Below are 26569 nucleotides of genomic sequence, written 5' to 3' on the forward strand. Positions count from 1 at the left end.
AAACAACCTTATATGCAGATAACATGTTCATCTATGTAGAATATTCTATGGAATTTATGCAGCAAAAGACACCAAGACTAGTAAGTGGGTTTTGTTAAGATGGCAGGACACAAAATCAATATAAAAGTTAATTCTATTTTGATATGCTAGTAATCAAACAAAAATTGAAATTAAAATAACATTACCATACATTACTATGAGCAATTTAAGATGACCTACACAAATGGAGAAATATATCATGTCCATTGGTTGGAAGACACAATGTTAAGATGGCAGTTCTTCCTAAGCTCATGTATAGATTCAATGCAATTTCAACCAAAATCCCAACAACGTTTTAAGCAAGAATTGGCAAGCCACTTTTGGAAAATGGAAATGCAAAGGGCCTAGCATACTCCAAACAACTTTGAAAAGGAAGAACAAATTTGGAGAACTAACCCACCATCTGATTTCAAGATTTACTTCTACACCCGAAGTATAGGGTTATACATTTTACTACTCCTAGTGCTCAAGGTGAGAAAATCCTAAACAAAACAATATGCTATATGACAGAGTTCCTGGAACATTCCACCCCACTATCCTCTCTTTACCAGTCAAGGAGAGATAAAAACAAATGGAATTTTAAGGAGTCTCCTAAACACTATTGGCTGTATGAGTTTGGGCAAATCACAACTTGTCAGTCCTTGATTTTCCCAGCTGTAGAGATGAAAAGATTATACAGAATGATCTCGAAGGTCTCATTCAATTCTATGCAGACACATATGTTCCCAGGCCTTAGCGGGTTTGCAATCTGGTAGGACTGGAAGACTAACCATCCTGAAAAAAACAGCAAACATTACTAAAAAAAAATACAATTAGGTGTTCAATTATGTGGTGCAGATTCTGAGTGTTCTAAGAATTTAGTACACAGTAATTTCTGAGGTTGTAGAAACCAGTCAAGGCTTCATGAAGAAGTGGTGGTTTCATCTGGATCTTAGACATGACTTATTAGCGTTGTGATTCCAAAATCCATTGGGGCAGCGGCTAATTTTCAGGGCAGGAACTGTGTCTTCCTAATTGTACTCTGCATCCCTAGAGCTCCTTGTCTACGCTATTGAATTTAGTTCCAAATCCAGTCTATCTTGTCCTGCTTACTGTGGACTCATGCGTGCTAGTCCAACTATGTTGTGAATTCTTCTAGAGCCTCTATGCTAGTTTTCTGTATCCAGATTCATTGATTCGGTAGTTCAACACCAAAGTAAATCATACTCTTTATGACGCAGTCTTTTCTAAACTCCTCTCATAGAATTGAAATCTATTTAAAGGATGTGATAAGGGCAGGTTTCAAAGAAAAAGAAATTATTGAAGAGAAACCCAAGGAAACTGGGAGGAGAGGGTGGGTGGATTTTATGTGGCACATATATACCACCCTTTTGTGGTCATGGGCTGAAAAATATGAACCTGAAAAATATGAACAAAACAAATATGATTGTTTTGTTTTAGCCTGATTGTGTTCAGCTCTACCACCTTCTGCCCTGCTTGCTGCCTTTTAAAATCCTTCCTCCACTCTTCATAATTTGTGTATCCCATGCTGAGGTCATTAGAGAATTATAACCTAGTGATGACTGTGTCTGCATCCCTCCCTCAGCCTCCAGTATGGATCTGGGCATAGCGTGGTGCTTTATAAAATTTCTGTTTCTTCATCTATTTATCCTTTAAATTTAATTTGCCTTAGGTAATCAAAATGTTAGTTGCTTCATTAAATTAGTGTAGTATCAGATTTCAGAGCCCAGTTGATTCTGATGTAGCAATTGGCTAAGGATATAGGCCCATTGAACCTAGACCTGCTTGAATAGTGTAGAGATTTGGGACATGATGGTTCAGGGACTTGACCCCTGGAGCTTGAGTATGGCTTATGATTAGGTTCTGTGCAGAATATGGGCCAGGAAGGGTGTAGTAGATGGTGTTAATGGCCCCAAATATGCTCCATCCCTTTCTGGAACTTGTGTCCTTTGCCCAAGGGCTTTGTGTTTTAGTAAAGAGGTGAACGCCACTTTGCTCTCCTTAAGTTTGGGCTGATCCTGCCACTTGCTTTGGCCAGTTGAATACAGCAGAAGTAATGGTGTGCCAGTTCCAAGTCTAGGCCTCAGGAGGCCTGGCATGTTCCCACTTGCTCTACTCTTGCTCCTCTTCTGTAGCCATGAGCACATGCCTGGGTGAGCCTGCTGAACTCTGAGATATGGGGCCAGAGCTGAGTTGCCCTGTCATCCCAGCCAAAGCCAAACTAAACATATGATCCCGAATGTGTGTTGTAAACTCAGCCAAGATCAGCTGAGCCCAGTCCATGTCGACTGAACCCTGCGAACACATGAGCCCCCAAAATGCTCATTGTTTTATGCACCTAAGGTTTGAAGCTGTATGTTACACAGCATTATTGTGGTGATAGGTCACCGATACAGAGGGTTCACTGCAGCCGTGGAAAGTGGGACTAGTGTTCAGCTGTAGCTCTTTATGGTCCCCTCCGACACACCAGTACTAGGGGCCATCAGGCTCGTATTCCCCAGACTTGTTGGTTCTTGCTGGGAACACTGTTGGTTACTGGGAAGCAGAACTGACCTCTTTTGGACTGATAAAATGAGAGAGGTTTTTGGGCAAGTTGAGGGAGACAAAAGGTAGAGATTCTATACTTCCTGCTCAAAAGCCAGGGCTTTTTGGGGGGCAGAAGCTCAAATGATCAATTAGAAAAAAACTAGAAGAGACATGAGTATATTTTGTAAGTGGACCATACCAGCTATACTATACTTTCAGGTAAGTTGGGGGAAATAAACCAAAACTAAATCAACTAAATGTAGTATAATTCCTATCTGAGATATGGTGACATTGGTATCTGTTCAAATGTCTTGAAGAGATGGACAGATCTATTCATTTTTGCGACAAATATTTATTCAGCAACTCCTTTATGCCAGACACTATTTTGGATGTTGGAACCACATCAGTGAACAAAACGTAAAAACTCTCTCTACTTGTTGAGCTTCTGTTCTAATGGAGGGGAAGATGTAACAATCAACAAACATAGTAAGTGCAGAATATGATATGCTGAAAGGTGATACACGCCATTGGGAAGAGGGAAAAAATAGAGTAAGGGAAGGGGCATTGGATGTGCCATGGTGAGGGGGGGCAGTTAGAGTTTAAAGGTGAGACTCAGAGGTAAGAGACAGGTGAGGTGGAGGAGATTTAAGGAAGAGGGTCCAAGCAGCTGCTACAGCAAAGGCCCTATGTGGGCTCTTGCCACGTGTAAAGAGCAGCAAAAGGTCAGTGTGACTGAAGAATGAGCTGGAGGCTGAGGAGCAGTAAGAAGAGGTCACAGAGGTAGTAGGAGGCAACACTGTTAAAGCTTCAAAGGCCATTATGAGAACTTTGCTGTGTACTTGGGGAACAAATGGGAGCCCTCGGAGTGTGGTGAGCATGAAGTTGTTCTTAATCAGACTCAGCCGTCAACTAGTTCTTAATCAGACTCAGCCGTCAGCTAGGCGAGGCCAGATGCGTGGGGGGCACTGAAGTCCAGTTAGGAGCCTACTGCAGGAATCCTGGTGATGGCTGGTGGCCTGGCACAGTGCAGGCAGACAGTATGGGAAGAAGGGGGTGGATTCTTTGTATATATTAAAGGTAGAGCCAGAAGGATTTGTTGGTGGATGGGATGTAGCACATGAGAGGGGGAGGAGTCAGGATGACTGTAAGGCTTTGGACCTGAGAAACTGAAAGGACGGGGTTGCCCTTACTTGAATTGGGAAGACTGTGAGAAGGACAGAGTTTACCAGAAAGATGGGGAGTTGGTTCCATTTTGGAAAGTTGGGGTTGAGCCCTCTGCTAGCCCTTCAAGTCGAGATGTCCTGTGCCAGGTAAAACCAGATCTAGCTTTCTGGATTCAGTGGAAAAACTAGATTCTCCTCTCAAATTATTTAAGCAAACCTAAAAACCCATAGATTTGTGATGTTCTAGAAGGATGGTGATTATCAATATCTGTTTACTTTTGTTTGTCTTTTAAATGACATCTCCATTTTATTGACCCAAACACCTGCATACACGGTGTAATTGTTCCTCATCATGATGCACTCAGTTATTTATTCCCAAATTATGAATTTTGTTTGGTGATGCAAATGACCAATCAATACAAAATCTTTCAAAGCACCCCCTACATCATTTCAACTGCAAAGTCACAACAGAGTTGAAGAAAACAACTTACTGTCAAATTGTACATTTATGGTTTTAATTTTAGATAGACCTAAATTTATTTTATCTACCCAACAAACATTTCCTGAGTAAATACTGTGGGCCCAGCAATGTGCTAAATACCAGAGGGTGCAGAGATTTTTTTTTTTTAATGCCATTTCTTGTTTTTAGGAGCTTGCATGAGGCAGCAGTGGGGGTGATGGACACAGGTAAGGGGTTAGTGAATAGACTGAAATATTCAACATAATATAACCAAATGCTATAATTAAAGGTCTGGGGAAGTTGTTTGGGGAGCGCTGGAGGAAGTTCTATCTCTCTTTTGTTCCACATGCAAATTCCATCTCCAGTGTTCCAGACAATTCCTTGTTTTACTAGGTCTGAGATTCAACACTTCCTCACTTCTAACCCAGCAAGAGGTGCTGGTTGGGCTCAGAAACAATGGGCAGAAATGGGTTAATTAGATCAAATCTTCACAGCTTCTGGGTTACCCTCCCAGATAACAATGTTTTAGCCCTTAAAAAGTGAATTTGAATGCACTTAAATTTGAATTCTGGCAGTGGGCAATGCTCTGTCTGATGGCAATAGGGAGGGAGTGGGCTTCTTCATTCCAGCACAGAGGACACATGGCTTGGGGTCCTCTTGCTTCCTTTTTCGAAAGCCGAGTTACTTCAGGTATCGTATACATTCAATAAAGAGTGTGAAATTATCTCCCAGGTTGCCATGTTTTATAAAATTAGGTCCAGTCCCGATCATTGGCCCGTGATAAACCGAGAGAGTCACCTCTGTTCCCATGATGACCTGGGCTCTGCATTCAAACCTCAGCTCCACAGCTTGAGACCAGGTACCTTGGGTGAGTCACTTACTCTTATGCACTGATTTCTTAATCTGTAAAAAGAGGATTTATAATAGTAATGGGGCTGCTGTGAGGATTATAAGAGATAATCCAGGGAAATGTTTGCATAAAGAAGGTGCTCAATAAACGTTAGGCATTTCTATCTTCTGACTTTGATTCTTGATGTTACAAATCAAATTCTGACAAATCTGGAGTCGAAGCTGATGGTATCAAACAAGAGGGCTGGCTAGAATGGAGTCGAAGTTCCCCACAAACCCTACATTTTATGATCCTAAGTCCGTATATATGGTGTCAGGGAACTGGATGTCTAGAAATTTTATGAAATGTCCACTAGGTGGCAACATGTTGTCATATTTACCATCTTCACTGCATAAATTTGTAAAAGGAATCCTGAGAGACCATATTCACCTTATATATAATTAAGAATTTTGTTACCACAAACAAAAATGGGCTGGCTATAGTCATTATTTGAAGGGAAAATGCTCCATTAGTGGCTTCTTGTTTTAAAAAGAACATATTTTTAATTCATGTTTGAATTGGTTATCCTTGTATCATAAGAGCAATATAATGTTAACTATTACACTCTAGGATTTGCCTATTTCCTATTCTTAGGCTCTTATTTATTTGATTTTTAAGTGTTCTAACTTGTTGGTTGCCTGACAAAGGATGAAGAATTTGGATGTTTATCTCCGTGATTCAAAAAATTTCATTTGCGCACCCTTCTGTTCGTTTGCCATGATGTTAACAACTCAGGTAGACAAAGGGAGCAAAGTTTCTCTCACGGATTTTATGTTCTTAGATCAAAGTATTCATGCAGACACAAAAAGTCAGCAATAGCATGTGGGATTGACTCAGTGATAAAACAGGCTGGTATATTTCACAAATATCAAAGTAATCTCTCTAAAATGAACTTCAATTTTACTTTCCTTTGCTATTTCTTTATAGTGTGTTTAGTTGAAGAAGCATAGGAAAGGAAGGAGCGAGGAAGAAGTTGGTGAATATGACCTCAATGAGGCTTTGGAAGCAGCTATGAGAGAGGGGGGTGAACAAAAACAAGAGGTTGTGAATGAGGGAGAAAACATTACCAGTGATGGGAATCAGCATTAAAGAACTCCATCCTAAAGAAGGACTTAGGGTTATTATGTGAAACACAATATACAATCAAACCATTATAAGGACACAATTTAGGAAATCTTTGTATGATGGCATGTTATATTATTTTCAATAATACATATCTGAATACATTACCGAGTCCTTTGAGAGTACCATAACACACTGGGTTGCTTACTTACATTTACTGTAAAGCCTTCAACGGATGGGGAATAGTTGATATTAACCAATAAAATTCCCTAATGAGTGCTGTCTGTGGGCGTTGCTTCGGAAATCCCACTGCCTGGAATAAAATAATCATATATTCTTGATCCATACATACACCACGTCTTCTCTTTTTAACTGAAATAGCCATGAATTGTCTGACTATTGCCTCAAGGAAATTAACCCCTGGCCTATTATCAAATTAGCACTCTCAAACTCAAATTTTTAAGCAACCTTTTAAAATTACTTTTGCTGTTGTTAGTGGTGGTGCTGTGGTCCACGGTGGAAAAGGAGGTATATTGATTACAGTACATGCTATTGAGGAAGAGTCATCCACCATAACCCTCCAATTATATTGGAAGTCACTTGTGGTAATATGTTAATATTTTCTAATGTTATATAGTAGGGGTTTATCTGTTTGTTTGGCAAAGAATACAGTGTCTGTACATGAATGGTTTAGAAGTATTTGAAGTTGTAATTGTTGAGAGCTGGAAACTTAGCCTTAGCAAGAACAAAGATATCATTGTTCACTAAACAAATATGTATTGACTTCCTGGTATCGGCCTTAGGAATGCAGTAGGGATCCAAATAGACATAATCTCTGCCCTCACGATTGCTCATAGATTCTAATAGGAAAACAGACAATGAGTAAACAATCGTAATACATGCAGCAATGATAGGAAAGCAGGCTAGTGTGGAAATCTGAAATAAAAGGAGTTTACCCAGAGTGCACATTGGAATTTTAGTCTACTAAATAAAGGACTTATACGTGTAAAACAAAATAAAACAAACAAAACCCACATTGTTTAATAACTAATTAATGACCGACCCTTCAAATAATCAGTAAACATGTTGTGCTACCAATTTGTTGATATCCTTCAAGCTAGCACAGAACCTAAAAAGAAACTCTTTATCTGATCTTCACCTGACTGACTCATGGAATTAAACCTTTAGGGTCCATTCCATTGGTAAACTCTATGAGTAATGCTCACCGCCTCTGGATACTGGTAGCTGGTGACGGAACTCTCTAGAACCTCCAGAAACTTCTGCTCAGGCTAGTGAATTACATGATTATTAAGTATCAATTACATTTTTTTCCAAACCCGTTTATGCCAGTTCTATTCTACATGTTGGTTTTGTAATTTATTTAAATATTTTATAAACTGATGTAGTGCAAAAAAAAATGAGTAGTTGTTTTTATGAAAAATAAGCTGAGTGCTTTGAAAAGACTCAGGTGAGTTGCTAAAAAAAAGCGTAGGTAAGAAAACTTTTCCTCTCAAAAAAGGTGTAGGTAAGAAAATTAATGCATTAGCAGCAACAGTAAAAGTCTAGAAGGGTCCTACACTGAGTTTGTTTCACAAGTGTATTTAAGTCCTTGCTTTTCTTTAAAAGATCTGAATTTGCACATTTCAGACCATGCCCATTTGAGTGTGTTTTTTTAGAATTGAGATGCCCCAAATGATTCATCAGAGGTCAGCCACTTACAAAAGACTCAAGCCTTTCCTAAAAATATTGGTGAATAAATGTACACTCAACATTTTAAGTTAAAGTAAAATGTTTAAAAAATCTACAGACTATTGTTTTATGATTATGCCACTTTAGCCAACTTGTTGGACCCCACTACAATTTTTTTTCACCAGAAAAAATTCTTTAAAGAGTAGTCAAACATTTCCTGCTTCCATTTCTTTACCTTCTTACTCCTGAACACTTTGAGTCAAGACTTCAGTGATCTCTAATGGTTTCCCCAACAGCCCAACCCCCACAGCCAGTGGCGCTCTTGCCTGTCTTCTATTCCCTCTCCAGACCCTCCCCATTTCCTCCCCATTCCTTGTCCAATCCAAGTTCAGGCTCTTCCATTTTGCAGAAACCTCCCATCTAACCCACTGCCTCAATCTGCTGTGTACATTGATGCCAGATTAATCTTCCTAAAGTACAATCCTGTCCAGGTTGTCCAGTTCTTACTTGAAAGATCTGTGGGACCTGGTAGGAGTAGGTTTGATAAAGAGGGGTGAGCAAGGGGGAGGATGATGAGAATGGGGATGCATGGAGGGGTTCCAGAGCCAAACTGAATGAACCATGTAGACCCAATCAGCTGAATTCACAAAAAATCCACCCTGTTGTCAAGGAGCCAGGAAAATTGTGCCATATATGAGTGCTGAAGGATGAGATTGAAGGGGAAAAACCATAAAGGGAAATAGGATTAGAAGACAGAAAGATGGGCTATATAGTATTGAATATAGTCTTAGTAACAAGAAGGCCCTAAATGGCAAGAAGGAGTGTTGGGGTTGGCTTTCTCTGAGCTACTTGGCCTGTGATGTGGGATTGGGGTTGAGTTTGAAGAGCTGGGGCAACTTCCCAAGTCTTCTACCTATCATTGGGCTAGGAGTCCCCACATTCTTGATTGGACTGCTGACCGAGATGCTCTTCCCAACATTGGCCAAATGATGAACAGCTGATACATAGAGATCATATAGAGTAATCTTCCTCTTAGAAATTTGAATCTTGAGTGGAGAGAACCAAAACATCTGTAGATGACTTACTGTAACATCAGTGCCTTGGAGAGACTTCCACTGAGTCCTGCTCCTTGATCCCTAGTAGAGCTCTCTGGGTTTCTCTTCTTCCTGAGACCTGGTTGTCCAGCTTTTCCTTTGACACTATGACCTTTTTCCAATTCATTTATCCAATCAGCTCTGTTTGGGGCACAGTTACTGTTGCATGCTACCTGAGAGTACTGTCTGATTCTCCAGCTTAATATCCTGGCCCAAGACAATGGGGCCTTGCTGTCCAAACATTCAATGGTCACCTCTGAACTGGTGAATTAAGTGTACGTTCCTCACCGTGGAGTTTTAGGCCTCCCAAAGGATAATAGCAATCTACTTCTCCAGTTTTAATTTGTACTATTTCCGTACTGACACATCCTGCTCTCTAGTCCATAAATTACCACCTGGGGTAAATCATTATAGTAAAGGCTGACAGTGAATCATCGCTCTTGGACTTATGTCTCTTGTGGAGTCCCTCCTGCATTGACCCTGGGCTTGGTCTTGTGACTTCCTTTGGCGAAGGGGGCGTTAGTAAATACGGCAGAAGCAGAGGCTTGAAAAGTGCTTCTCCACTGGGCCTGCACCTCTTAGAACATTGCTGCCACCATGTGACGAAATCCAGTCTAGACTTTTGGAGGGCAAAAGGCAACCAGCAGAGAGGCCAGCCTCCCAGCCCCCAGCAAGCCTCCAGCTGAAGCCTAATGAGCGACCCAAGGAATCGAATCAGGAGAACTGTTATTTTAAGCTACTTAAATGTTAGGGTAGTTTGTTGGGTAACCGAGACAGAAATTGTTCCCATCTCCTTAATCAGAGCCGTAAGTGCATGAGACACATGTTTTATCCTCCAAGCTGTCTTCCAGGCACCGGTTTGCCCACCTGTTTAACTGCCACAAAACATGGGTCTGGGCAGCATCCTGCCAGCTTCCTACAGCTGTTTCCCCCCTGCTCTTCCAGACCCCACCACCAGCCTCCTTGCTGCTCTGCTAGCCCCTGCCTGCTATCTGGGCACAAAGTCAATGCCGTATGTTTTCATTTTTTTGTTACAGCAACACCTGCCTAACCAATCTATGTCTCTTGCAAACTATCACAGTCATATTTTTTAATGTAACCAATCTATGTCTCTTGCAAACTATCACAGTCATATTTTTTAATGTAATACAACTTTTTTTAAAAGATGACCCTAAATGCCACCTTCTCCATGAATATTTCCTCCTGTACCAAATGTAGTTTCTCCTTTTTTGGAGATTTTCACGGTACTTTGCACCTCTCTCACGGTACTTAAGATTTGCATCAGATTCTTCTCTGCCTTGCCGTGGTCTTGTGGGTGCTTCATTTTAACAGATGTCGGAGCACTCATCTCTGCAATCCCTATCCTGTACTCCCCAAAAGGTGGCTCCCAGACCAGAAGCAATGATGTCACCTGGGAATTTCTTAAAAATGCCAAACCTCAGGCCCCACCCCCAAAATACTGAATCAGAATCTGCATTTTTCCAACACCTCCAGGTGACTTGAATACATAAAGAAGTTTGAAAAGCATTACTTTAATGCAGTCTCATGCAACTACATGTTAAAATTATGTGGGGACTTTAAAATCTATATATCCCAATGCTTGGGTACCACACCAGATGAATTAAATTCATTTACAGTCTGGGTTGAGACCCAGTGTTCTAACATAGAATTGGCAGATGTAGCAAATGAAAATGCAGAACACCCAGTGAAATTAGAATTTCAGATCAATAGTAAAGAATTTTTTTGTGTGAGTGTGTCTCAAATATTGCATGAGACATACTTATACGAAAAAATTCTTTGCTGTTGATCTGAAATTCTAATTTCACTATGCATCCTAGATTTTATCTGGCAGCCCCACTCTAATGTTAGTCAAGAGTGCTGAGTGGTTTTCAAACATTAGAATCACTTGGAGGGATTCAGCAACACAAAGTCCTAGGCCCCAATGCTCAAAATTTAATTTCTGATTCAGTGGAGCTGGGATAAGACACAAGAATTTGTATTTCTGATAAGTTTTCTGGATGAAACCCTTGATCTGGGAACCACATTTAGAAACATTGTCTAGCATTAGGTTTGTCTGAATGCATGTCTTAAGTGTGCACAAATCAGTGATTAGAAGAAAACTTCTGAGTGGAGACCATGGCTATCTTCATCAGCAATAGTGAACATGAAATTAACCTTATGGGGCGCCTGGGTGGCTCAGTCGGTTAAGCGTCTGCCTTCGGCTTGTGATCCTGGGATCAAGCCCTGCATCGGGCTTCCTCCTCAGTGGGGAGCCTGCTTCTCCTTCTCACTCTCCCTCTGTGCACATGCTCTCTCTCTCTGTCTCTCTCTCAAATGAACAAATAAAATCTTAAAAAAAAAAACAAAGAAACCTTATAATGGAGGTGGGGATTATAGGAAGGCCAGGTGCATGGGTAGGAAAATAAGTTCCTCACTGGACATAATGAGCTCAGGTATCTACAGGACCCCAGTGTGTACCCCTTCCTCCAAGGGCAGTTGGAAGCTTAGCTTAGCTCTGTCTAAGAATATGGCTCTAAACCAAAGCTCTCCCAAGAACACATGTGAGCCACAGACATAACTTTTAATTTTAGGAGTTATAGAAAATGACTTAAAGACGAACAGACGAATTCATTTTAGTAATAGATTTAACTCAACATGTCCAAAATCACATCATTTTAATCTGTAAGCATTACAATTAATCAATGAGATCATTTACATGATTTTTTTCATACTAAGTCTTCGAAATCTGGTGTATATTTTATGCCTGTGTTACATTTCCGTGCAGGCTGGCCACATCCCAAATGCTTGGTAGACACATGTGGCCAGTGGTTGCCCTATTGGACAGCACTGCTTAGAACTATTGTCTGACCCTGAGCTTGAGGACACGGCCCAACCTTGGAGTGATCACGTGGTCCAAGCACCTCACTCTTCTCTGACCACAGGCTGGGGCTAGTTCTCAGGCCAATGGTACCCTGTGAATTTTCCTTTTCCTGAATTCCTAGCTTTGTCCTTCCCCTCCTTTCTCCTGAACGCTTGCCCAAGGGGAAACCACATGAATGGAAATCTCAATGCCAAAAATAACTAGCCAGGCTTAAAGGGACCTTGTTGCCCATCCAGTGTAATGTGAAGTGAATGAAATGTTGCACGAGTTCACTGAACCTTGGCTTTGGACTGGTTTTTCCATCACACGGGAGGCTTAACCAAAGTTTCAGTCCAGGAAGCCCTGTTGAGGCCTTGTTTAATCTAGTTTTAAAATCACAAGCATCGTTGGGGCGCCTGGGTGGCTCAGTCATTAAGCATCTGCCTTCTGCTCAGGTCATGATCCCAGGGTCCTGGGATCAAGCCCCGCATCGGGCTCCCTACTCTGTGGGAAGCCTGCTTCTCCCTCTCCCACTCCCCCTGCTTGTGTTCCCTCTCTTGCTGTCTCTCTCTCTGTCAAATAAATAAATAAATAAATAAATAAATATAAATAAATAAAATCACAAGCGTCAGTGAGACTAACATTTTCCTAGGATAGCTTGAATCCTATAGCTTTCATTTTCAAGAAAATTGGCTTCATATAAATAACACAAGTAAAAGAGAAGAAAAATCACCACAAAGTAATAGGCCAAAAGTCTTAAGTTCTTGGGTAAAAAATAAACAGGGTATAATTGAAACCATCATTAATATTTTTTCACAGGTCAGTGGTATATTTATCCCATATTTGAAACTCTTTGAGCTCTAAAGGTGTCAAAGAGTTTAGTAATTTTACATTTAAAAGTCGAAAAGGAATTATTTATCAAACATCTTATTCTATGAGACAGAAAAAATATGTGCAGATTGTCTGTATATTATTTCTATTTTCATAGCCAAGGAAGGTTCAGATAAGTCTCCACTGTAGGCCTGAGGCTTTGTGGGATCTGAAACTTGCCTACAAGTTAATAGAGAAACAAAGAGGCACACAGGGGATTCTAAAACCATGATCACTGCTGTGATCTGGAATTATGTTTGAGGTTCTGAGACATGGGTTAAATTTAACTTAGATCATTAACTAGATGAATTTTCGGCTAAGATTTCAGCTGTAAACAATCTGACAGGGTGATTGGCAGCGTCTCATTATAGAGGCGTAGTGATTAATTAACACAGAGCTTAATTAATTTTGTAAGGCAAGAAACAGTATTTCTTTGCAGTGAAAATCAATATTTGAATATTTGGAACCCCTTCTCTGAGTTAATTTCACTCAGATATTTAGCTCACTTTAAATTCTCAGCTCTTAGTTAATATTATATGCTCCTGACTATTAAGGTAATTGGGAATATTTATGATATTCTACCTGAAGCTATTTTTGGAAGAAGGTGAGGTAAAAATAAATACATTATTTTATTCTCGTTTCAATTTCAAAAGCATATTTCTATTATTGTACTCACAAGGATGTTAAACTACATTCTTGAAGGCAAAGCTGAATATAGAAACTGTGGAAAAGTATCTTTCCTCCTGCCTTGCTTTTAGTAGGGATTACCTGAATGTCATGCTCAATGCCCATTTAAATCATTTCGCTGTTGTCAAAGCCTGGAGAAATATTTCCTTAAGTACTGGAGTGAATCTTAGGGACTCCACAGAGAGAAGTTCATTCCTCTGGCATGTGACTTAGCAGTAATCTCCATTCTGCAAAGAAACCAAGAATGAGGGATTGTCGTCAGCCTGGAAAAGTAATTTACTGGGAGGGTCTAAAGAGAGCCCAGAGATTGGAAACTAGAAGGTCTGGGATTCTCCCTCTTGGCTAGGAAAGAGAGATATGCCCACCAAGAAGCTCAAGGTGAAGACTGGGCTACATGACAGTCTCAAGGACCATCCAGAGACTGGGCTCAGAACAACAAATGAAGAAGCTCGCTTTCCTCAGGAGGACAGTGGTGTATGTGGCATTGACCAGTTGTATAGCAAAGAGACGCAGAGAGAGGTGAGACAAGGTGGATGGTGGGCCCCGTGGGAAAAGGGACTCTAGGACATTCCTGGAAAGGGGGCAAGAATTTGCTATAAGACCAGAAGCCTAGGGAAGACTCGGTAGTATCTTCTTTCTCCTACACCAAGAACTGGAGCCAGCTTGAGGGATGCTAGAAAGGCAGAGGGAAGCAAGCAGAAAGGCAATGACTCTGCTCTGTAAGGACCAAAGAGGACCATGGGAGACAATGATGAGGCAACAGATCCCAGGATTCACAGGGCAACCTGCTACACCTCAAACCCACAACGCTGGAACTTTACATCTGTGAGAACTGTATTTTACCTCAGGTTGCAGAAAATTTCTCCCCAAAGTAATTTAGCAATTATGTGGTTCAGCTAAGTTTTTAAGTAACTATCACTCCTTTAGAGTCTCTTTAAAGTCTTAGGGGTACGGTGTTTCCTTAGGAGTCAAGTGTGGGCATGCCAGTGAACCCCAAAGCCAAGGGAGACTCAGTGATGCAGGACAGGATGAGGTGAGGTACCGGAGAGAGAATTTCAGAGTCAGCTGTGGACAGCTGAGGCCCCGATGCTTGCATCGGTTACTGAAGCCAGCTGAAATGCTACTCCCCAGGCGTTGTGACTACCGGATACCATATGTACAAGTCATGTGCACACAGAGGGGACACTTCTTTTTTTTTTTTTTTTAAGATTTTATTTATTTATTTGACAGAGAGACACAGCGAGAGAAGGAACACAAGCAGGGGGAGTGGGAGGAGAAGCAGGCTCCCCACTGAGCAGGAAGTCCGATGTGGGGCTCCATCCCAGCACCCCGGGATCATGACCTGAACCGAAGGCAGATGCTTAACCGACTGAGCCACCCAGGTGCCCCCAGAGGGGACACTTCTTTGTGAGTAAAGGTAAGCTGTGACCCTTGATCACTCTCTGTTTTTAGGAAAAAGACACGAATTAGATTTTTTCCTAGACTTTAGCCTAATTTCACGTGTTTGAACTGTCCTAAGATCTTTTTTAATATTTAATTTTAGTTTTTATTTCTTATTTCACAGTTCAACATCATGAAAACATACACACATAAGCTTTAAATGGTTACATACCAGTCATAGTGCTTAGTAGGTTAAGTTGACTTTGACTTTTGATTGAATCCTCCCATTGTCATGGCGTCATGAAATTTACCAAAAGAGCTGGCACTTCAAAACTATGTAAATCTAGTTTTTCTCCCAGTTGAGCTGTTTTTTCTCAATCTTTGCTAAACCTTCTCCTGCTTTGTCATCTCGATACTTTTTCTCTGGACTCATTTCCTTGATACTTCATTCAATTCTATATTTCCTATGCCTTTATTAATTCATATATATTCATTTTTCTGTATCTATGGAAATATAGTCTTGAATTCTAGACGCATATATTCAACGACCTAATTGTCATTTCCCTCCATTGGGTATCTAACAGGCACGTTAGTTATAAAAGTTTGAAAACAAAACACTCAGTTCTCTAAAACTCACTCTTTCTTCTTTTAACCCAATTTCATAAATTAGTTTATTCAATAAATATTATTGAATACATCTTATCTGCCAGATATTGCTTAAGATTAATCTATGAACAGAAAAGAGAGGAACAGAAATGAAGCAGCAAATAAAACACCCAAATAAACCCCCAGTGTGTTAGAGGGTAAGAAGTGCTTTGTAAAAATAAAAAAGGAAATCAGATCAGGGATCACTGGAAAGAGGCCTGCATCATTACCTCAGGTGTCCAGGGAGATGTCACGGAGAAGGTGGCATTTGAGCAAAGTCTAGAAGTTGGTGAGGGTGTTCAACATCTGGAGCCTGTTTAAGAAAGAGTAAGGAAAGAGAAATTGGAGGTAATAACTCTTTTTTTTTAAGTGAAATTATTTTTTTTAAGATTTTTTTTTTTTTTTTATTTGAGAGAGAGAGAGAACAGAGGTAGAGTGGGAGGGAGAAGCAGACTCCCCACTGAGTGGAGAGCCCAATGTGGGGCTCGATCCCAGGACCCCAAGACCATGACCCAAGCCGAGGGCAGGCACTTAACCTCCTGAGCCACCCAGGCGCCCAGTAATAACTCTTTTTAGGAATTTTGGTGCAAATTGTTGGTACAAAGGAATGGAGATATGATTGCCAAAAGAAGTAGAATCAAGAGATTTTTTCCTTTGTTTTTATTAGAAGTTTTATTTGAAGTACAACATACTGTGCAAAAATTCTAAGTGCAGACTGTAAAATGTTTTCACAAGGTGAACATTACCCAAGTCAGAAGATGGACTAGTACCCACACCCCAGAAGTTGCCCCTTGTGCCCCAGCCCTAGCACAAAGTGCCTAAGGGGAACCTCCGTATTGACTTCTGATTCCACAAAGTCATTTTCCAGTTTTTGAATTTTATATAAACGAATCATTTAGTGCATACACTTCTGTGATTGGCTTCTTTCTCTAAATAAAGTTTGTGAGATTTATCCATACTGCTGCATACAGGAGGAGCTCATTTATTCTCATTTCTGTACAGCATTTACGCTGTACAGTAGATCACTCTGTAATTTGCTTTTCACTCTTAATGATGTAATTTGAGGAAAAGAACTTATTAATTTTCAAGTAGTTACATTTATTCATCTTATCCTTTATAATGTGTGATTTGGTGTCCCGTTTAAGAACGTTTGCCTATGCTAAAGTTATAAATAAATTTTCTTATGTTGATTTCTAGAAGCTTTGTTACTTTTCTTTTTCTTTTCTCTCTCTCTCTCTTTTTTTTTTTTTAAGAGAGAGAGAGAGCACATGTGCGCGGCAGGGTAAGAGCAGAGGGAGAGGGAGAGAGAGAATCTTAAGCAGGCTCCTCGCCCAGCACAGAGCCTGATATGGGGTCCGATCCCACGACCCAGAGATCATGACCTGAGTCAAATCAGGAGTTGGACGCTCAATCAACTGAGCCACCCAGGTACCCCTGTCTTTTAAATTAAGATCTATGATTCACCTGGAAGTGATTTTATGTATAGGATGTAATTAGGATACAAGATTCATTATTGGCACTGTATTGAAAAGAACATATTTTTCAATTTTTTTTCACTTCATAAATTATGTGACTGGATGTATGTGATGTGTCTCTGGACTTTCTATTCTACTCAGGTTGTGCTGTTGTCTATCTTTGGGCCACTTACAAAGCTAATTACTATGGCTTTTTACTAAGTCTTGATATTTGATTGCGTAAGTCCTCCAACTTAGCTCATTTTTGTTCACGTTTGTCTTGACTATTTTTGGACCTTTACATTTCCATATAAATTTTATAAATAACTTGTCAACTTACATTTTAAAATGTGATTTTGATTGTGATTTCATGAAATTTAGAGAGATCAATATGGGGACAACTAACATCTTTATAGTCCATCTTCAGCTTTACAAATTAGGCTTCCAACCTCTGAACATAGTAGAGCCCACGCCATCATCTACAAGCCTTCTTCAGTTGGGTTTATCGGGGGAGGGGGGTGGGGGGGTTGTTTTCTGTGCAGAGGACTTGGATTTCTTTTGTTTGATTTATTCCTAGTATTTTATGTTCATTGGTGCTATTGTAAATGACATCTTTCTAAAAGTCACTTTCTATCATTTACTTTTATGTAGAAATAGAACCGATTGATTTTTTTTTTCACGTATTGACCATGTAAATACAGGAAAACAATGGATTCACTTCTTAATTCTGATAGTTCTTGTGGACATTCTATATATACAATCGTGTTATCTGTAAATAAGGACATAATGTTTCCTTTTCAATCTTTATATATTTTATTTCCCTTTCTCACCTGACTTCACTGGATGGAATTTCCAATACGCCATTGCATAAAAACTGTGACGGAAGTGTCCTTACCTCACTTCTGATCTCAGATTAGTAGCTTTCAATTTTTCACCATTAAGTATGATGTTTTCTATAAAGTTTTGTGGGTATTCTTTTATTGAATTAAGGAAGTTTTCTTCTTAGTTTTCTAAGAGTTTTGTTTGTTTTTAAAATCATGAACGGGGGCACCTGGGTGGCTCAATCAGTTAAGCAACCCACTCTTGATTTTGGCTTCAGGTCATGATCTCGGGGTCCTGGGATCAAGCCCAGTGGTGTAGGGCTCCACACTCAGCCAGGAGTCTACTTGAGGAATCTCTCTCTCCCTCTCCTTCTGTCCCTTCCCTGCTCATGCGTGCTCTTTCTCTCTCAAATAAATAAGTAAATCTTTTAAAAAATAAAATCATGAATAGGTGTTGAATTTTAACAAATTATTTTGCTCCATTTTTAAAATTACCAGTTATTTTTCTTCTTTAGTTCCTGAATGTTGAGACTTATGTGGGATAATTTTTAATAGTTAAACCAATCTTGCTGCTCTGGAATAAGCCCCACTTGGTTCGGATGTATTGTACTTTTTGTGCCTTGCTAGATTCAATTTGATAATATTTGTTTGAGAGGTTTACATATATGATTATGAAAGGCATTGGCTGGTCACTCTGCTGTCCTCTCTTGTAGTAGTCTTGTTGCATTTTCCCTGGCCCGAGTGCCAGGCCAGCTCCAGACGGTACCAAGCCAGCTAGCAGTACCATGCTATCTTTTGCTGACAGGGGCTGGTTTTCTCTTTTTAGTCCCCCTCCATTTGGGCCAAGGATAAACAATGTTAGACCGGGGGGCATTCATCTTGGATATGCAGGTTTTTACCATTGCCATGATTTTGCTGATCAGGAGGTTGTCCCGAGTACGTTGCCTATAGCTGGAGAAAGGTTAGTGTTTCCTAGTCTCTTTATTCCATGATGAGTTATTCAAACCCTTGCAGTAGCATTTAAGAATATGGAAAAGATACATCAGCCATCTGCAACCCAGGTGTTTACCAAAAACAACCTGGCCATCTCTTCTTCTATTAGACTCTCAAATAGAGGCCTAGATTATCATCTCAGGATATGAAAATATGTCCCAAAGGTTAGCTGGTCTTTTCTAGAGACCTGGATGGTCTTCTCATCCTTACAATACAGAAGGAAATGGCACTTATTACTCTAGCTACTGCCAAGGCAGAGCAAACCAAGCTCATCACAGAAAGAAATGATATAACAATCAAAATTGATTAGGTCCAAAGGAATATACTCAACTGTGTGCTTTCAAAGGGAATTTTTATTTTTTTAAATTTTTTATTGTTCTGTTAATCACCATACATTACATCATTAGTTTTTGATGTAGTGTTCCATGATTCATTGTTTGTGCATAACACCCAGTGCTCCATGCAGAACGTGCCCTCCTCAATACCCATCACCAGGCTAACCCATCCTCCCACCCCCTCCCCTCTAGAACCCTCACTTTGTTTCTCAGAGTCCATAGTCTCTCATGGTTCATCTCCCCCTCTGATTTCCCCCTCTTCATTTTTCCCTTCCTGCTATCTTCTTCTTCTTCTTTTTTTTAAACATATAATGTATTATATGTTTCAGAGGTACAGGTCTGTGATTCAACAGTCTTGCACAATTCACAGCACTCACCATAGCACATACCCTCCCCAGTGTCTATCACCCAGCCACCCCATCCCTCCCACCCCACCCCCCACTCCAGCAACCCTCAGTTTATTTCCTGAGATTAAGAATTCCTCATATCAGTGAGTTCATTCAAAGGGAATTTTTAAAAGAAAATGAAAGAACATCTAGTTATGCTAAGATAGCAATAATAGTTTTAAATAAAGATCTCCTTCAGCTGGTCACATAGGTTCATCCACACCAGGTCATTATGGCTGGTAGCTTTTCTGATTGGTGCCACCCCTCAATCAGTAGGCACATAGTCTGAACATTACCCTTGGTTATGTTATGGTTTCTGTGTCCATTATGTGAAAGGAGCCTTAGAAAAAGATCCACCTGTTTAGACAGACTTGTATATACAAGCAGACACTCATTTATTGTTCATAAATATTTGTTAAGTGTTTTGCTAATGAACTCAGAACAACAACCAGGGTTTCATTTCCCACAGTGATTTTTCCTTCTTTTCTTAGAAGAGGTGAACAAGAAAAATATATTATTACCCGAACCTTTTGTGTTTTACACATGATTTGCTCCCCCCTCTCTGTTCTGTCTCCTCTGAATCTCTTGTGATCCAGCTGGACTGGTCTACTTGGTAGCTCACAAACCTGCCTGAACATTTACTTTCTTTGTGCCTTTGCCCATGCCCGAGCAAAAAAAGCTCCCGTGCTCTCCCACGTAACATGGTACTGATGTGGGAAACAAAGGCAAAAGAAAAATTAAATTTCCTTACTACCTACAGCCCACTGACAAGTCCTTGAAACAGGAAGAGTGACATTCCTTTAGGGACTCAGCTGCCTCGATGTTAATACTTTGCTAAGGGCAAAAGGCAATCTTAGCCCAACCCCCAGGATCCTATAAGTCTACTTTAACATCTAAAACTTCCTTTATCTCTAACCCCCAAGATATATGGTGGCAGTCATCCCCCAAGCAAATGACCCACCGATATATATCTGAAGGGTCTCGTGACTAGGGTTTTACTTGACAGTAATAAATGACCTCTTCCTAACAATAGCGAGCCCCCTCAAGGTCCTGGAAACCTTGCTTCCAAAATTCCTTAGAGACTTAAATTATTCCTAATCCCCTCTCAACTTGAAAGTGTGTAATGGGCCTCTCCTCATGACCCCTGTGCGGCTCTTTCTGCCCAGGGGCATGTCCCCAAGCTTCAGTAAAATCACATTTTTGCACCAAAGAATTCTCAAGAATTCTTTGTTAGCCAGCCCAAACCCTAACATCTTTCCTACATCAGTACTTACACTTAAAACCCAGTTCCAATCCTACTTCTTCCTGAGGATTTCCCTGGGGCACTGACTAAACTCAGTACTCTCTCTCTTAGTCATCTAGTACTGGTTAGCTCTCCTACTAGTCAGTGATAGTTTGTTGTTTGGGAATATTTTAATTTACTATGTAATAGTATTTATAGTTTTTTTCCATGTGCATATGTGACTTACCCATTTCAAGTGCAAACTCATTGAAATTTAAAATTATAACAATTGACCCCAATGCTCAGCAAGGCAGCTTGCGTAGGGTAGACAGACTGTGGTTCCCAGCTGGTGAGAGATATGTAGGTGCAGTGCGTTTTCTCTGGGCCCAGAGTTCAATCTGCAAGACTCAGGGGGCCTATAGGATTCAATTCTGTTAAGATCACATGCCTTAATTTCTACATTTGCTTTCTCTTCACCCATCAACAAGTCCCAGAAAGCCCAGGAAGACTGTAGGTATGGGGAAGGAGAAAAACCTTGAAAAATCTTCCAACATCAGGTGCTCCTTCGGCTGGTGCTATGGGGGTGCGATGGGAAGGGGAGAGAAAAGAAGAGAAAGACAGACAAGAGGCATCACTAAAAAGGAATGGGAGCATGCCTCCTTCATAATGTTGCCAAGCCTTCTTGATTTAGTGGCATAAAAGAAGTATTTAATGACAAAACCTAATGTTTATTTAGCAGCACAGTCGTGGCAGACAGAATAATGACCCCTCAAAGACGTCCAGGTCCTCATCTCTGGGACCTGGGCATATGTAATTTTCCATGGCACAACAGACTTTCCAGATGGGATTAAGATAAGGATCTTAAAATGGGGGAGATGATCCTGGATTATCCAGTTGACTGCAACGTAATCCCAAGAGTTTTTGCAAGTGAAACAGGGAGAGTTGGAATCAGAGTTGGAGAGAGATATGTTGTTGGTTTTGAAGATGGAGAAAGGGGCCAAGAACCAAGAAATGCAGGCAGCCTCTAGAAAACATGGAAAAGACAAGAGAACAGATTCACAGGAACAGGGCCTGCCGATGTATTGAATTTAGGTCCATGAGTGCCATATCAGACTTCTAACCCACGGAATTGTAGGATAATAAATGCGTATCTTTTTTAAGCAACCAAGTTCAAGGTAATTTGTTACAGCAGCTGTCGGAAACTAAAACAATAACAAGTGCAATATATGGAGCATTTCGTGGGGAAGACCTAAGCGGGCTGCTCAACGTCAGTGGGGGATCTCAAGGGAAGGTTTCCCTGTACATACTGAATAAAGTGAGCAGGAATTTCCAGGCGAAGAGGAGGGGAAAGAACATTCTCGTCTATGGGGTGAGGGTGTGCTTATGTGGGGAATTAGGGCAAAATGGAACATAAAGGGAGAAACAAGAGAGGGTTTGGAACAGTACAAAACATTCACCTTGCTGGCAAACAATGTGGTGATGTGGCAAGAGAGGAAGCAGGAGGGATGGAGGTGGGCGACTTCTCTGCCCGGGGGAGGGGCTTAGGCTTTAAACCCAAGATCCTTAGGAGGTTTTAAAGAATGGTAGTGGTGGTGGTGTGGGTGGGTGTGTGTGTGTATTGGGGGAGGGGCAGAGCTGAAATGACATGGTAGGATTTGCATTTGAAAATACATATTACATACAATTTCCTTTTAGCAAATAAGCCCCAAACAGAAATAAACAACAGTGATTTCAAATATGAGCCCCAGTCTGAATGCCACAAGGCAGAGGCTCTGAATGTGGGCGCTTGATTCACGGTCCGAGCCACTTTTAACCCGGACAATAATGTGTAGTGTCCTCCAAGAGGCAAGACTGCATCTGCTACTTTGTTCTCCGTCCCCCAAATCCTTCCTTTTTAGTGAACCCCGACACAGGGTCAGAGCATTTATTCGGTGAGGGTGCTGAGGGTGGTTTGAGGTGCTCTAGTCCCTACAACCCAAGCCATTCCAAAACATACATAATACTAAAATACCAATACTTTTTTAAAAATATGGATAACCATAGGTAAAATGTGAAGAAAAGCAGCTTTAGAAAATATGGCTATTTAAAATGATTTATGTATATTCTGACATAAAAATAGCAATCAAATGCTACAGCTATAAGAGAAATCCATAAACATTGATCTGCCTTTCCTCAATTTCCACTCTCTGAGACATACCACTGGAGTTTTAAATTTAAGGATGGTTTATGGATTTTCCTGGGCAGCACTATTATAGGTTGCTAATATTTTATAGTTCCATATTCTCCTTAATCCTGAGTGGTTCTCTGCTCTCCTCCCCAGAAAGTTATTAAAATTATTTGGGTAATAGTCATTTAGAAAACTATGAAATACAGTCAGTACTTGATATTGATTAGAATGATTAGTTTCAGTTAGAGTCCTCTCTCTCCCTCCAGGAAAATGCACAGAAGTCTCCCCTTTACCTCTGATCTTGTCCATTTCTCTGGGATATGGTGGGACTTAAATACAAAATGGAAAACATTTAGTTTTCCAAAATGGAAAAACACAAGTATTATTTTTAGTAACTTTGTCAAAAATGCTTAAAAAGTAGAAAACCTCTTCATTCCGTGGTGCTGGATTACTCACTGGGCTACCCATCCTGTGTTTACCCAGCAAAACTCGGACTAATGGAGTAGATTTCCCTCTCTGAGAAAGGTTAAGGCCAGAAAGACAGGTGAGGGTCACAGAACGCAAGGCAACGTCCCAGATTCCAGCTCTGAAGGAGGAAATGTAGTGTTTACAGGACCAGCTTGCAAATGCAAACAGGAGCAATCCAAAGCAACATAACAAAGGATCCTCAACAGCAGGATTTCTTCAATGTCTAATGCAATTATAAACACCCATGGCTAACTTTGGAACATGATTGGTCTATTAATATCCATTTATCTATTAGTAGAACCACAAGGATTAGTTGACCAAAATTTACCTAAGGAAACATCAACTTTCACTTCTCCAGTTGGGTCCCAAACTACAAGTTCACCTGTTAGGAAAACAAACAAATAGACAAAACAACAATTTTTTTGCCCCCCCCCCCACCTTTTTTTTCCCAGGCAGATTCAGAATAGCTCTCAGATATTAGAGGGCTGTTTCAGTTTTCTGTATCTGTTAAATGTGAGAGGGGTGGAGCCAATAATTAGTGAGGTTTTTATCCCCAGTCCCTAAATGTTTATGAACTTCCAAAGGGACACAGGAACCAACCTGAAAGAGCTCCCAAGAGTCAAAGCTGGAACAATTTGAACAACATCATACATAATGTGGTATTGAATTATAGCTCCAAGTATAAAATGAATATGTATGAGTCCATGCTGATATAATAAATGATCGAATAGGTCAATAAATGGGAGAGGAGGAATAAATCCTCCTTATAGAAATATTCCAATAATATATGTAGATAGCCCCTCCCACCCCCAGATGGAGTTTCATTCCCCCACTCTCCTCTCCTGATACAGGTTGAACTTAGTGACTCCCATCCAAAGAAAAGAGTATGGAAAAAGAAAAATAGTAACTGTGCAGTAGAGAAAGAAGGCAGATAACTACTTCAACCAAGCGATAAAAATTAGTATCACCAGCAGTTAAGTCATGTTGCTATCATGTACCCTGGTAGGAGGCTGTGATGAGAAAGGCACTTTCCCATTGTGGTCTTTCTCCACCAAACCCATAACCACAGTCTCATCATGAGGAAAGCAACAGACAAAACCAAATGAGAGATACCCACAAGACAGCTTAGCAGAACTCTAGAAAATGATCAAGAAAAACAAGACTTAAGAAACTGTTACAGACCAAAAGAGATTAAAGAGACATGACACTAAATGCATTGCGGAACCCTAGATGGGATCCTGGTACAGAAAGATATTAGCAGAAAACTAGTGAAATCTGTAAAAGGTTGAGTTTAGTTGATAGTAAGGGACCAGTGTTAATTTCTTAGCTTTGACAAATGTACTATGTACTATGCACACGCGTACGTGCACACGTACAGACGTAGGATGTGAATATCAGGGGGCACCGGCTGAAGGGTTTAGGGAACTCTGTACTCTCTCTGCAACTTTTTCTTAAATCTAAAATTACTCCAAAATAAAAAGTTTTATATCATCAACAAAGACAAAAGTTCATGAACTGAGAGTGCAAACAGAACCTTCTTCAAGAACAGCAACATCGGCCCCCTTTATATCTCTCCACCGACAGGAGTGCAGTGCTGGGGACCGCGGGGTGGCTGCAGGGAGTGCATACCCGGGTGCGTGCAGCAGGGCGTGTGCGTCCTAGCGCGGCGGGAGCGCGGGCTCCTCCCCGGAGTCTCCCAGGCGCCGGACTCTGCCCGGGGCGCACCCGACGGGGCGGAGCCCAATCTGACGGCGGCGGAGCCACCAACGCCCCGCGGAGCCGACCGTGGCGGCGGGCGGGAGAGCAAGGTCGGGACCCCCGCGCGCTCCAAGGTAGGCGAGCCCCCGCCGACCCGCGAGCTCAGCCCTTGCGGCGCGCGCCTGGTCACCCCCCCTCCCCGTCCACCCCCGGTGAGTGGACGTCCGGGGCCCTCAGAGCCGGTTCCCCCAGCGCAGCGCACCGCAGCGCACCGACGGCAAAAACAGGTTCTTGGGGAGGAGGATATTCCTCCCTGTATACCTCTCTCTCTGTTCTGGGCGAGAAGTTCCCGATTCCCCGGGCGACAAGTTTCTGCTCCTCTCGGAAGAGAAAGAGTTGCCTTTCCCCGGGAAAGGATAACCCTCCTTTAGCCCGCTGCACATCTGGTTATTTATTTAGGTGACTGTTTTGCAATCCCTTTGCCAGGGGTCTCCGAGATTGAGAGGACCGGAAGACTTGCTGTCCCCTTGTGGCAGCTTCGACAGGTCACTGGGCCCGCAATTTTTAAGAGCACGAATGAATGAATAAAGGGGGTTGTCTTAGCCTTCCTTCGTTACCGCTGGCTTCTGTAGCTGCAGGTGCGTATTCCAAAAGGAGAACAGCCCGTTGGCTGACAGTTTTCTACTGCCCTGGGATTTTAGAGCTGGAAGTTACAGAGCTCTTGGCAGGTGTGCAAAGGGGCATTATTATCTTACTGAAGAATATAGTACAGGACAGTGTAAGGATAGTTGTTAGACTGAGTGAAGACATGGCTGTAAATTTTTCACCCTTCTTCAAAAGAGGGGAGAATATATATATGTAATATATATGAAAATATATATTATATATAAAATATATAAGAATACATCGTGTATATGAAATATATAATATATAGATATGTAAATATAAAAACATAATATATAAATATATATACATATATATTTATATATATGTATATACATATATATATACATATATATATATGTATATACATATACATATATATTTATATGTATATATATTTATAAAATAAGGATCAGAAGAAGCAATTAGCCCCAAACATAACAGAGCTGTGTCTGTTTACCATTATACTATAGTTGTTTTATTTTAGGAATCAAAACTTTCTTTATTATCTTGGTATATATAGACTAGATAAAGCATCAAAGGGAATTATTCTGCATTTGCAATAAGGAAAAGATAATCTGCCCTTTTGACTTTACCTAATGCTATTAAATATTCAGTTGTGCAGAAGTCTGGTTTTTCAGAAATATGATCTGAGCCAGAGTCTCAGGTACCCTGGCAGACACAATTGGTGCTTTGTTTCCTGTTACTGGCCTGTCCCCCACCCTCTCCCCTCCCCCACACTGAGAGTTTTAGAGTGAAGGTCCCTGACATAGAGGAATTTGTGCCTGAGGCAGGGTGTACCCTTGTGGTTCCTCAGCTACTTACAGAAAGAATGAAAACATCTTATACTTCCTGCAAATTTCTTAAGGTTCCTGTCTTTGTGATTTGCTAAATAAATTTCGTTAACTAAACCTACACTAATGAAAAAGAGACTTTTGAAATAAACACACTATTTCAGTTATATCATTCCCTTTCATAATTTTGTGAAATAATAACAG

General features: G+C 40.8%; 1 protein-coding gene and 1 long non-coding RNA gene across 4 annotated transcripts in view; one reads left to right on the top strand and one right to left on the bottom strand.

Annotated features, from left to right (window-relative positions):
- Positions 1-14717: 14717 nt before the first annotated feature.
- On the bottom strand, positions 14718-25347 carry LOC118532435 (uncharacterized). Its single transcript, XR_004915712.2, has 3 exons — positions 25230-25347; positions 15595-15677; positions 14718-14781 (listed from the first exon to the last, which is right to left on the bottom strand). It is a non-coding gene; the product is annotated as an uncharacterized LOC118532435 (long non-coding RNA).
- CCDC68 (coiled-coil domain containing 68) overlaps positions 24909-26569 on the top strand; it is a 48802-nt gene continuing 47141 nt past the window's right edge. The window contains exons 1-2 of one of the 3 annotated variants that reach the window (XM_078060278.1): positions 24909-25042; positions 25395-25546. The gene's annotated coding sequence lies outside the window, so the exon portion shown is untranslated. The remainder of the gene's footprint in view (positions 25043-25394; positions 25547-26569) is intronic. The other 2 variants (XM_078060277.1, XM_078060279.1) reach the window with 2 other exon arrangements.

This window comes from Halichoerus grypus, chromosome 13, assembly GCF_964656455.1.
Source record: "Halichoerus grypus chromosome 13, mHalGry1.hap1.1, whole genome shotgun sequence".
Classification (NCBI taxonomy): Eukaryota; Metazoa; Chordata; class Mammalia; order Carnivora; family Phocidae; genus Halichoerus; species Halichoerus grypus.